The sequence below is a fragment of the Leucoraja erinacea genome, chromosome 29 (assembly GCF_028641065.1).
Source record: "Leucoraja erinacea ecotype New England chromosome 29, Leri_hhj_1, whole genome shotgun sequence".
NCBI lineage: Eukaryota > Metazoa > Chordata > Chondrichthyes > Rajiformes > Rajidae > Leucoraja > Leucoraja erinaceus.
Genome location: NC_073405.1, coordinates 26,801,800 through 26,814,293, shown reverse-complemented (window position 1 = coordinate 26,814,293; position 12,494 = coordinate 26,801,800). Strand labels below are relative to the sequence as shown.

The 12,494-nt window shown below is 40.6% G+C and overlaps 1 long non-coding RNA gene across 1 annotated transcript; it reads right to left on the bottom strand.

The window, feature by feature from the left end:
• Positions 1 to 4,172: 4,172 nt before the first annotated feature.
• Positions 4,173 to 7,713, bottom strand: LOC129711353 (uncharacterized). The gene is made up of 2 exons (XR_008725823.1): positions 7,164 to 7,713; positions 4,173 to 5,023 (listed from the first exon to the last, which is right to left on the bottom strand). It is a non-coding gene; the product is annotated as an uncharacterized LOC129711353 (long non-coding RNA).
• Between the last annotated feature and the right edge of the window lie 4,781 nt (positions 7,714 to 12,494).

Below are 12,494 nucleotides of genomic sequence, written 5' to 3'. Positions count from 1 at the left end.
ATCATAAAGTAGTTTAACCCATCTAATAAAATTCTCTCCCGTGTTAAATTTTTGGAGTACCTTATATAAATACTGCCATTCTACCTGATCAAATGCCTTCTCTGCATCCAGCGTAACAACTGAAATATCTTCAATGTCCTCTTTGTGAGAGTACATTATATTGAAAAGCCTTCTCAAATTATTAAATGATTGTCTTTTGGGTATAAATCCCGTTTGATCCGGGTTTACCAATTTGTTAATATAATTATTCAGTCTTCTAACTAGAATCTTTGCTAAAATTTTCTGATCCGTATTTAGAAGTGATATAGCTCTGTAAGAACCCGGTTCCTCTAAATCTTTATCTTTTTTTGGTATAAGCGTTATTGTTGATTCTGCTAAAGTTTCTGGTAGTTTATTTTCGGTATAAGCCTGCGTGTATAAGTTGAGTAATCTTGGTACAATTGAGTCCTGAAATTGTTTATAAAATTCATTACTAAAACCATCTGGTCCTGGGGTCTTCTCATTTTTCAGTGAGTTTATTATTTGTTTTATTTCTTCACTAGTAATCCGTGCTCCTAATTCCTCTTGTTCTAAACTATCCAATTTAGGGAGATTGCAATTATCTAAAAAAATTGTGATTTTACTATCATCTGTATTTATTTTAGTTGTGTATAAATTATGATAAAATTGGGCATACCTTTTAGTAATATCCTTTGGTAGTGTTAGAAGCTCACCCTTATCAGATTTAATTTTAGTGATAGTATTTTCCTTTTCTTGTTGCTTCAGTTGCCTCGCTAGTAATTTATGTGGCTTATCCCCAAATTCGAAGTGTGCCTGTTTTGTAATTTGGAATAATCTTATTACTCTTGCCGATAATATTCTATTGAGTTTATATTTCAATAAGGTTATCTTATTATGTTTATCTATGGTTGGGTCAGTTGCATTGTCCAATTCTAGTAATTTTATTTCCTGTTCTATCCGCTGAAGTTCTCTTTTATTTTCTTTATTTTGAAAACTTTGATAAGAGATTATAGCACCACGCATGTATGCCTTAAAGGTTTCCCATAATAGCGATACAGAAATACCCGGCCTCTCAATTATTTCGAAATATTTAATATTTGTGCATTGAATCTCCAAAAAGGTTTTATACCCGGCATTCGCTCAATTTTAAGTATAAAAGTCAGTGGTGAATGATCAGAAATAATACTATTATGGTATGATGGTTTAGTCGTATGCGGGATTAATTTTGTATCCAATAAGAAATAGTCAATTCGTGAATAAGTTTTATGAACCGATGAGTAAAACGAATATTCCCTTCCACTTGGGTTTGCTATTCCCCAAACATCAGTTATGTTATTATTTTTTATATAAGTATTTAAAAATTCACAGGTCTTAGTTTTAACAAGGAGCTTCCGTACCTTTATTGATTTATCTAAATATGGGTCTATAACACAATTAAAATCTACCCCCGTTATTATATTTTGAAAATAATGCTCTGCAATTATATCTACTATTTTCGTAAAAAATTGGGGGTTATCAAAATTAGGCGCGTAGATATTTATCATAGTTAATGGTGTATTATAAATTTCTCCCGTGACTATAACGTATCTTCCCTCTGTATCAGATATGGACTTCTTTAATTTAAAAGGTATACCTTTCCGAATTATAATGGCCGTGCCTCTTGTTTTAGAAATGAATGCAGAGCAATAGGTTTGACCTATCCAATTTGCCCTTAATCTGATCTGAGTTTGTTGTTTCAAATGCGTTTCTTGTAGGAAAGCAATATCCATATTTAATGATTTTAATTGTGCCAGAATTTTACCCCTCTTAATTGGCTCATTCGCACCTCTAATGTTCCAACTACAGAAAGTGAGACCTCCGGTGTTTATTCGACTATTATCTTGCATTGACTATTATTACCAGAATATATGATTCTTGTGATGCAGCCAAGTATCTCGAAATCCCGAGTCCAGGGTTGTCCTTCATAATTTCTGCACTAGTTTTACATCTCCTGGCACTATTAAACATAATTAAGGGAAAGAGAAAAACATAAAATGAAGTGTTCATAAAAATTGTTAAATCATACAACTCATAATAGTGAATAAACAAAAAAAGTGAGTGTAAGTTATCAAAAAAGCGATATATTACAAAAAAGCCACCTATGGTAGCTAGGATTAATTTTAAATTGACCTCCGTCGATGGAATTATGCACTGGGCTTTGCCCCCCTAATAAAGTATCATCCAGCGTTAGTCGGTTCCAGTTATAACCAAAATTATCATGTCAGGCTGGTTAATAGCTAAAAAGTTTAAAATAAAATAGAAGAAAAGCTAGAAGATTTGAAATAAAATAAAAGTTATTATGGGTTAAAGTACCTCGTCATTAATCACACTTTCAATTCAAAATAAAGTTAGGACTCTGTTATTGAAAAACACATTCTTGCCAGATAAGTCTGTCTGAGAACCGTCTGAACAATTCTAGTGTCTTTTTTGAAACAAAAAAAACAAGTTCAACGTGCGAAATGGCTTATTATTCTGTTCTTCCTTGAATTTTGTTTAAAATCTCCTGGGCATATTTGCAAGCTGAATCTGGATCCATGAATGAACGTTGCTTAGCATTGTACGTGATAAGCATTTTAGCTGGATAGATAATGCCATAACGAACTTCAGAATGTCCTTGTAAAATACTGCTTGCCCTTTTAAACTGGCGTCTTTTTTCCAGTATTTCCCGAGTGTAGTCTCTGTAAAATCTGACAATATTATCAGCAAATGTAAGATTTTCTCCATGGGTTATCTTCTTTAATAAATTTTTCAAAGTTGAAATGTCTAAGAACTTAACGATAATTTGACGTGGCGGAACATTAGCTCCTCTTTGCAAGCGACCAACACGATATATATACACACACACACACGCACATATATATATATATATATGCACACACACATATATACACACATAAATATATATATATGCACACACACATATATATATATACACACAATATATATATACACACATATATATAACACACCACTGAAATTGATTCCATTGTTTACAGTTTATTATGTTTGTAGTTTCTGTTCTGCTGCTGCAAGTAAGAATTTCATTGTTCTAACTGGGACATATAACAATAAAATACTCTTGACAACCAAACATGCAGCAATTTAAAAAAAAAGGGACAGACAAGCAACTGCAAATGCACATCCAAACACGCAGCAAACAATAATGGGGACACTAGCAACAGGAGATGCCACAGTATCCACTCCTGTGGCACATCATGCAAAACGGAACTCTATATACGATTATACCCATGTCATAGGAGCGGAATTAGGCCATTCAGCCCAACGGGTTCTCCGCTACTCAATCATACCTGATCTATTTTACCATCTCAACCCAATTCTCCTGCCTTCTCCCCATAACCTTGATGCCCTCTAATCAAGAACCTATCAATCTCCTGAGTCATCAGCACGCAGCTGTACGGCAGTGAAACATGGGCTACATATGCCAGGCAGGAGAGAAGACTCAACACCTTCCACCTGAGAAGCATCCGCCATATCATGGCAAGACAGAGTGTCCAACGCCGAGATCCTGTCTCGCGCTGGCCTTCCCAGTATGAACACTCCACTCAGGCAGCGCAGACTGCGGTGGCTAGGCCATGTCCACAGCATGGAGGATAGCCGTATTCCAAAAGACATCCTCTATGAAGAGCTGACATCTGGGAGGAGAACTATCGGCCGCCCCCAGCTACGTGACAAGGATGTCTGCAAGAGAGATATGAAGGCGCTCAACATCGATGTGGAAACATAGAAAATAGGTGCAGGAGTAGGCCATTCGGCCCTTCGAGCCTGCACCGCCATTCAATATGATCATGGCTGATCATCCAACTCAGTATCATGTACCTGCCTTCTATCCATACCCCCTGATCCGTTTAGCCACAAGGGCCACATCTAACTCCCTCTTAAATATAGCCAATTAACTGGCCTCAACTACCTCCTGTGGCAGAGAGTTCCAGAGATTCACCACTCTCTGTGTGAAAAATGTCCCCTTGTCCTGGACTTCCCCAACATCGGGAACAATCTTCCTGCATCTAGCCTGTCCAACCCCTTAAGTATTTTGTAAGTTTCTATAAGATCCCCCCTCAATCTTCTAAAATCTAGCGAGTACAAACCGAGTCTATCAATGCTCTTGAGACAAATTCAGACAAAGAAGTGTTTTTATTAATTTCATATTCTGCAGAATAGGTGTCTCTCCTCTGATGTCCCCTGGAGGCACAAAGAAAATGGAGATGCTTTCTATCTTTATACCCTTCTTCACTGTGGTCACTACCTCAGGTCTCCCCATCGAGTTTCGTCCAATCATAACATAAAGCCCACATTCACACGAGAAAGTCCAGGAATGTCTCGGACCATTTCCTGACGTCAAGACTCCCAAGGCCTTCTGCTGAAGTTGTTATCTGTTTGCTACTTTTTATCTAGAATTTCTCTCTGTTCTGTATATTGTTACTTTATTCTACTAGCAGTCTGGCTTCTGCGGATAAGCTCATTTCTTTCTAAGTTATATTTTTCAGAGTTCTAGTATAATTCAATCATCCCTATTAACCCTTCTCTCACAATCCACCATTTTTCTTTTTGCTACGCATCTTTTGAATTATACTATATCTTCCTTTTCTAGTGCTAGCAGCAGATTCTTCGCCTCCCTATCCTCCTCTCGCTAGTCATACTGTGTTCTGAAGGCCAGCGCAGGGAATAATACAACATCCGAATAGGCACAAAGTCAATGGTTCCTTCCCTTCACGCACAGTCTACGGGCTGATATTGTCTGGTGGGGCCTCCACAGGACCCTTAAATCGGTTTGCGTGTGTCCACCCTTTTTCTTTTGTTCGTACTGCTGTCTCGGTGATTAATAACACAAGGTAGGGTCCAGTCCACTTTGGTTGCAGCTTTTCTTCCTTCCATGATTTTACAAGATCCCAGTTCTCTGCTTTCACAGAATGGATTGGCAAGTCGAGATGGGGACTCTGTGCCAACAGCTCCTTGGTTTTTAATTCTGTAATAGAATGAGATACTGCCAGTAAACAGTTCCTTAAGAAAACATCATTACCATGGTGGGTATTCCTTCTATCTTTCCCAAATAATAAAAACCTAACTTGTTCAACCTTTCTCTGTATCTTAGTTGCTGAAACCCAGTCAACATTCTAATTGATCTCCTCTGTACTCTCTATTTTAACCTTTTTCCTATAATTATGCCTACCAAAATTATGCACCATACTCCACAATTGACCTCACCAATACCTTGTACAATTTAACATTACAACCCAACTTCTATACACAATGCTCTGATTTATAAAGGCCAACACACCAAAATCTTTCTTTACCATCCTTTCTACACGAGATTCCACCTTCAGGGAATTATACACAGTTGTTCCTAGATCCCTCTGTTCAACTTCATTCCTCAATTCACAATCATTTACCATGTAAGTCTAATTTGAATTTGTCCTGCCAAGTTGTATCACCTCACACTTATCAACATTAAATCCATCTGTCATGTTTCAACCCAGTCTTCCAAATGACTTAAATCTCTCTGTACATTTTTTAAAATCTACTTAATTATTCACAACACCACGTATCTTAGTATTATCTACATACTTCTTAATCTATCTTACCACACCAACATCCATATTATTGATTCACATGACAAACAACAGTGGTCCCAACACACATCCCTGAGGTACCCCTCTAGTCATTGACCTCCAACCTGATAAGCATCCATCCACCATTACTCTCTGACATTTCCCAACAGTCACTTTTAATCCATCTTGCTATTCCTTACTAACCACTTCTTAACCAACCTTATTTCCTTTATTGAACTTTGTCAAAGGCCTTACTGAAGTTCACCACTTTAACCTCATCAATTTTCCTAATAACCTCTTTTAAGAAAAATCAAGATTAGTCAAATGTCACAATCACAAATCCATGCTAATTCTTCCTAATCCTACCCTATTTGTCCAAATTCCTATAATATTGTCTTTAGTATCCTTTCCATTATTTCCCACCACTGATGTCAAACAAGTTCTTGTTAAAACTCTACTCTTCTTTGTCCTCCTGTTCAATTACCTCAGGGCTATTGTCTATTCGTACCTGTGGGCCAGCCCTCATGTAATTATTGAAATCGTACTAGGTATCTCAACCTTCTAAACGAACATCGGTCGGTGATTTAGAAAACTCATACATACACCTTGTCTTCAGGTTTAAAGGGTCCTTCTTCCTGGTCCATCTCCGACAGCTTTTACTTTACCTGTTCATAAATAGACTTGTATATCATTATTAACTGTTTCATATACTTTTTAAATTCTAATCGGTAACTGTTCCAAACTCGGTCCCTTGCAGGAACTTCTCCATTGTGTCACCTGCTGGTTAGTTTGCATGCAACATTTCTTCAGTGCCAATGGCAGAGCATTACACAAATCTTATTTATTTTAACCTTCAATGTTCCATTTATTCTTTTCATCAAATGAAAACAATCCGTTGTCAAAGCTGATTTCTGTAGGTTTACCAAACCTCTTAATTACCTTATTCAACATAAACGACACTACAGTGCTCATACCTAAATCGATTCAGACTTACCCTGGACATCTCTTCCAGATGCTGTTTCAGCTGCTTTGTCTGCATTTTAATTTAACTTCTTTGACATGTACTTTTTCCATTTCACCATACAATTTCAAAATTCCCAATCTAGTCTGAACTATATCCTACCTTTCCCAAGGTCATCATCTGCTGTCTTATATTCTGAAGTATTTCTCTCTCTTCACTTGTGGAACAAACCAACAAATTGTCCACATCAACAAATACTTTCTAAGGGTATACCATATAACCATATATCGAACCTGCCACCACCACCTTCACTGGAAGCTCATTCCACACAGCTACCACTCTCTGAGTAAAGAAGTTCCCCCTCAACTTTCAACTCTGCCTTTCCCATCTAATTAAAAAAACCTACCTCATCCTGGCCTTTCTTGACATCCTTCTTCCTTAAATCCCTTTCTCTCTCTTGGGGACCCCAGTCCAGTTAGGGCTTATAATCTCCAGATTAATTTCACTCCTGATAGGACTTTGAGGAAAAGTTCCCCAAGACATGTATTATTGGCATGTAATTCTCTGGCCCCGCTTGGTTCCCTCATAGGACTCACTTGTGTCAGTTCATCACTTATTTCAGTCTTTTCAACCAGGGGCCTTGTTCATTGACATTGACCGCAGAGACCAACTGTTTGCTGAATCGGGGGTTGGAAATAAATGACAATCCCACCACCTCCTTCAATTCTGCTTGACTTTAAGAAGAATGACTTCCACCACAATAGTTCATAATATAATGTCCACATGCCTTCTTTTTCTTGTTCATTTTCAACTCTCCACCTTTTCATTCCCCTTTGTTCCTTGGGGTTCACCTTAAGTGGGTAACATTTGCTGAGGGGCCTGCATACCCTCGGTCATGACGGCATCCAACCAGAAGATGGCGCTGTAGCCGGTAAGTTTGTGAGCGGCGGCCATGTTTGTAGTCTTTTGTCGGCCCGGTTGTAACAATTTACATCATCTTTATCTGACACTTAGTGGTTCCCACTACTTTTACCAATGGTGCCTTCAAATCTTTCATGGCCAATAATCGTCCCACGTTCTCCTCCTCCAAAGCCCTAATCCATTTCCTTCCCCATCAGGGATATAGGGTGAAGCATTTTTTTTTTATTTATTTTTTTTTTTTTTTTTTTTTTTTTTAGCCCTCTCAGTTTATGGGTGCCCCAAGGGATAATCTGTCATCCTGTCGTCTCCTACTTCTGTTTCTCTCTCTCTCTCTCTCTCTCTCTCTCTCTCTCTCTCTCTCTCTCTCTTTTCTCTCTCTCTCTCTCTCTTTTCTCTCTCCCTCTCTCTCTCCTCTCTCTCTCCTTTTCTCTTTTCCTTCTCTCTCTCTCTTTTCCTTCTCTCTCTCTCTCTTTTTTCTCTCTCTCTCTCTCTCCTCCTTTCTCCTCTCTTTCTCTTTCCTCTCTCTCTCTCTCTCTCTCTTCCTCTCTCTCTCTCTCTCTCTCTCTCTCTCTCTCTCTCTCTCTCTCTCTCTCTCTCTCTCTCTCTCTCTCTCTCTCTCCCTCTCTCTCTCTCTCTCTCTCTCTCTCTCTCTCTCTCTCTCTCTCTCTCTTCTCTCTCTCTCTCCCTCTCTCTTTCCTCTCTCTCTCTCTCTTTCTCTCTCTCTCTCTCTCTCTCTCTCTCTCTCTCTCTCTCTCTCTCTCTCTCTCTCTTTCTCTTTCTCTGTCTCTGTCTTTCTCTCTCTGTCTGACTCATAGAAACATAGAAACATAGAAATTAGGTGCAGGAGTAGGCCATTCGGCCCTTCGAGCCTGCACCGCCATTCAATATGATCATGGCTGATCATCCAACTCAGTATCCTGTACCTGCCTTCTCTCCATACCCTCTGATCCCCTCAGCCACAAGGGCCACATCTAACTCCCTCTTAAATATAGCCAATGAACTGGCCTCAACTACCCTCTGTGGCAGAGAGTTCCAGAGATTCACCACTCTCTGTGTGAAAAAAAGTTCTTCTCATCTCGGTTTTAAAGGATTTCCCCCTTATCCTTAAGCTGTGACCCCTTGTCCTGGACTTCCCTAACATCGGGAACAATCTTCCTGCATTTAGCCTATCCAACCCCTTAAGAATTTTGTAAGTTTCTATAAGATCCCCTCTCAATCTCCTAAATTCAATCTCCTAAATTCTAGAGAGTATAAACCAAGTCTATCCAGTCTTCCTTCATAAGACAGTCCTGACATCCCAGGAATCAGTCTGGTGAACCGTCTGTATCTCTGTGCCTGGCTCTCTCTCTCTCTCTCTGTCTGTATCTCTGTGTCTCGGTGTCTGTATCTCTCTCTCTCTCTGTTTCTCAACTTGAATGTCTACCATAAAACAACAAACCATAAAAGCTGGTCATGTTTCATCAATTAACTTATTTCCAATTATTTCAATCCATATTCACCATTATTTTAAATGTCCAATTCCTAGCACTAGTAACAATTTTCCAAATTAACTTTACTGACAAGAAATCTAAAAGAACATCAAGAAACGATTAAAAGAAAATCAAAAGCTGATTTTTACAACTTCCCTTTTTCAGGTTACGAGGATACAAAGAGTTAATTGTACAGCTTGTTCGCAATCCAATTTGAACTACAGTACAAATGCTCGCCCCCGCCACTGTGTTCAATTTTACAACTTGCTCATTCCAACCTTTCATCTTACAACCATTCGTTCCAAACCGGTTTTTACATACAAATCACATTCGTTCCGTTCTTACTTCAAATAGATTATTCATTTTATATTTTCTCCCTGTCCTGCACTGTTGTCCCTGGCCTTTGCCGTCTTCTTATCTGCTAATTTCGGGAGTAACTCCTTCATCATCCTGCTCTCTCTGTTCCTTATTTGCTGTTTTTCTACTGCCTGCAACATAATCTTTACTACTTGTTTTTCACTTCTGTGAAAAGGAATTGATCTAACTGTTCTTGTCAGACCTAAAGAATCTTCAAGGAGGCTATTTAACAAACCCCCTTCCCCCTCAGGGTCCTCTCCTAGGTACCTCCCTCGGGGGTCTAATTTCAACCGAACTTATCTTCCCCTTCTGCCCTTTGACTCCCCGTCCTGTTGGCCGGGTGATTTTCGTCCACCCCGGCCCCTGTCTCTCTTTCCTTTGGGTATTTTGGCCCCCTCCGGCTCTGCATTTGTCCCAACGGACTATACCTTATCATGTTGGCTTCTCCAACCCCTGGGTATTTCCTGCCCTCCAGGGTCCAGCATTTGCCCCAACGGACTATTGGGCAGAATGCGGGGATTTGGCCCACAGCCTTTTCCCCTCCCTTTTTCTAAACACCGTGTTTAATTACCTTATTTATCATCATCATATTCTTAATACCATGTTCATCATATTCTCAATACAGTGTTCATCATACCTGCCTTGCCCGTACAAGGTCTTTCCACAATCGCCCAGGAAGTACTTTATTAGTCATTGTTCCTACCTGGGTTCTGTGCACAGAAATTGCTCGATTGATTTTTCACGATTTCCAACTACTCCCACTTCTTTGCCGAGTCTCTGTGTGGTCCGGATACTACTGCTTAAACAGCTGATGGCAAGCAAGGAGTCTGAGACTGCTGAACTCAGCAGGGTGCACCTTCCCTTTGTCCGTCTACTCCCGTCAGCTGTCTAGAGTATTGGATCTCGGAACGAGCCCCCAAGTTGTGAGATTCAAAAATCACAAATGCTCTTGAGACAAATTCAGACAAAGAAGTGTTTTTATTAATTTCATATTCTGCAGAATAGGTGTCTCTCCTCTGATGTCCCCTGGAGGCACAAAGAAAATGGAGATGCTTTCTATCTTTATACCCTTCTTCACTGTGGTCACTACCTCAGGTCTCCCCATCGAGTTTCGTCCAATCATAACATAAAGCCCACATTCACACGAGAAAGTCCAGGAATGTCTCGGACCATTTCCTGACGTCAAGACTCCCAAGGCCTTCTGCTGAAGTTGTTATCTGTTTGCTACTTTTTATCTAGAATTTCTCTCTGTTCTGTATATTGTTACTTTATTCTACTAGCAGTCTGGCTTCTGCGGATAAGCTCATTTCTTTCTAAGTTATTGAAAAGACGGACAGCTACAAACTGGGCAGCCATACTCGACGGCGCCCCCATTCGAGGAGGTGTCTGAGAGTTGTCACCTCGCCTCAACTCAGTGGAGATCAGCGAGCCAGACTACCACAGCACCTCCCTTGTCGGTGGCTTTTATGATAATGTTGGGGTTGCTGCAGAGTTAGCGGAGGTCTGTTTATTCAGAGTGGGAAAGGCTGGAATAGGTAAGGGGAGTGGAAAAATTGAATCCCCTACTTGAGATGAAGAAAACCCTTTTCATCCAGGGAGATGTGAATCTGTGGAATTCTCTGCCACAGAAGGCAGTGGAGGCCAATTCACTGGATGTGTCCAACAGAGAGTTATATTTGGCTCTTAGGGCTAAGATAATCTAGGGATATTGGTGGAAAAGCCAGAACGGGATACTGATTTTGGATGATCAGTCATGATGATATTGAATGGTGGTGCTGGCTCGAATGGCCTACTCCTACACCTATTTTCTATGTTTCCAATTCCTCAGTCCACCCCTTATCTGTGCCCAAGATGAGGTGCTCCATAGTAGGACATCTGAGATGTCCCCATTCTTTAGGAAATGGGGCTTCCTCTCTCCCATCACAGATGAGGTCCTCACTCGTGTCTCCTTGTTACCCTGCAGCTTTGCCCTTGCTCCCCTTCCCCCTAGTCCTTACCTTCCACCCCATCAGCCATTGCATACAACACATAATCCTCTGAAATTTCCACCACCTCCAACGGGATCCCACCACTAGCCACATTTTCCCATCTCCACCCTTTTCCGCCTTCCGCAGAGACTGTTCCCATACGCAACTCCCTGGTTAACTCATCCCAAACCACCCCTCCCCAGGTACCTTCCTCTGCAACCGCAGAAGATGCAACACCTGTCGCTATACCTCCTCCCTCGACTCTGTCCAGGGACCCCGAAAATCCTTTCAGGTTAGGCAGACGTTCACTTGCACCTCCTCCAACCTCATCTACTGTATCCGTTGTTCAAGATGTGGACTCTGATACATCGGCGAGACCAAACGTAGACTGGGCGATCGTTTCGGGGAACACCTTCGCTCAGCCCGCCTGAACCAACCTGATCTCCCGGTTGCCGGACACTTTAATTCTCCTTCCCATTCCTACAAGGACCTTTCTGTCCTAGCTCTCCTCCATTGTCAGAGTGAGGTTAAATGCAAATCGGGGGAACGGCATCTCATATTTCGCTTGGGCAGCTTGCAGCTCAGTGGTATGAATATTGATTTCTCTCACTTCAGGTAGCCCTGGCGTTCCCTCGCTCTCTATTCCTCGTCCCCCATCCAAGTCGCACTAGCTTCTCATTTGCACCCTACAAACAGCTAACAATGGCCTGTTTTATTTATCACTGTTACTATGTTTGCATATCTTTGATTCATTGTTCTTTATCTCTCCACATCACTGATTATATCTCTTGTTTCCTTTATCCCTAACCGAAGCAAAGATCTTAGAGCTTTGGTCTGAAGAAGGGTCTTGACCTGAAACGTCGCCCATTCCTTCTCTCCAGAGATGCTGCCTGACCCGCTGAGTTACTCCAGCTTTTTGTGTCTATCTTCGGCTTAAATCAGCATCTGCAAATTTGTCTGACCATCGAGTCATCTCTATATTTGGTTGTGCATATGCATTTGTTGGTGTCCACTTTAATTTTATTGCAGCATGTTTGGATATGATTTTGCAGCTGCATATGTCCTGATTAAAAGTTATTGCTGCATGTTTGGTCACTCATCTGCATTCGCTTGTGTGCCCATATTTTTTTAACTGCTGCATGTTTGGATGTGCATATACATATATGCACTTGCTCTTATGTCCATTAATTTTATGACCTAATGTTTGGATGCA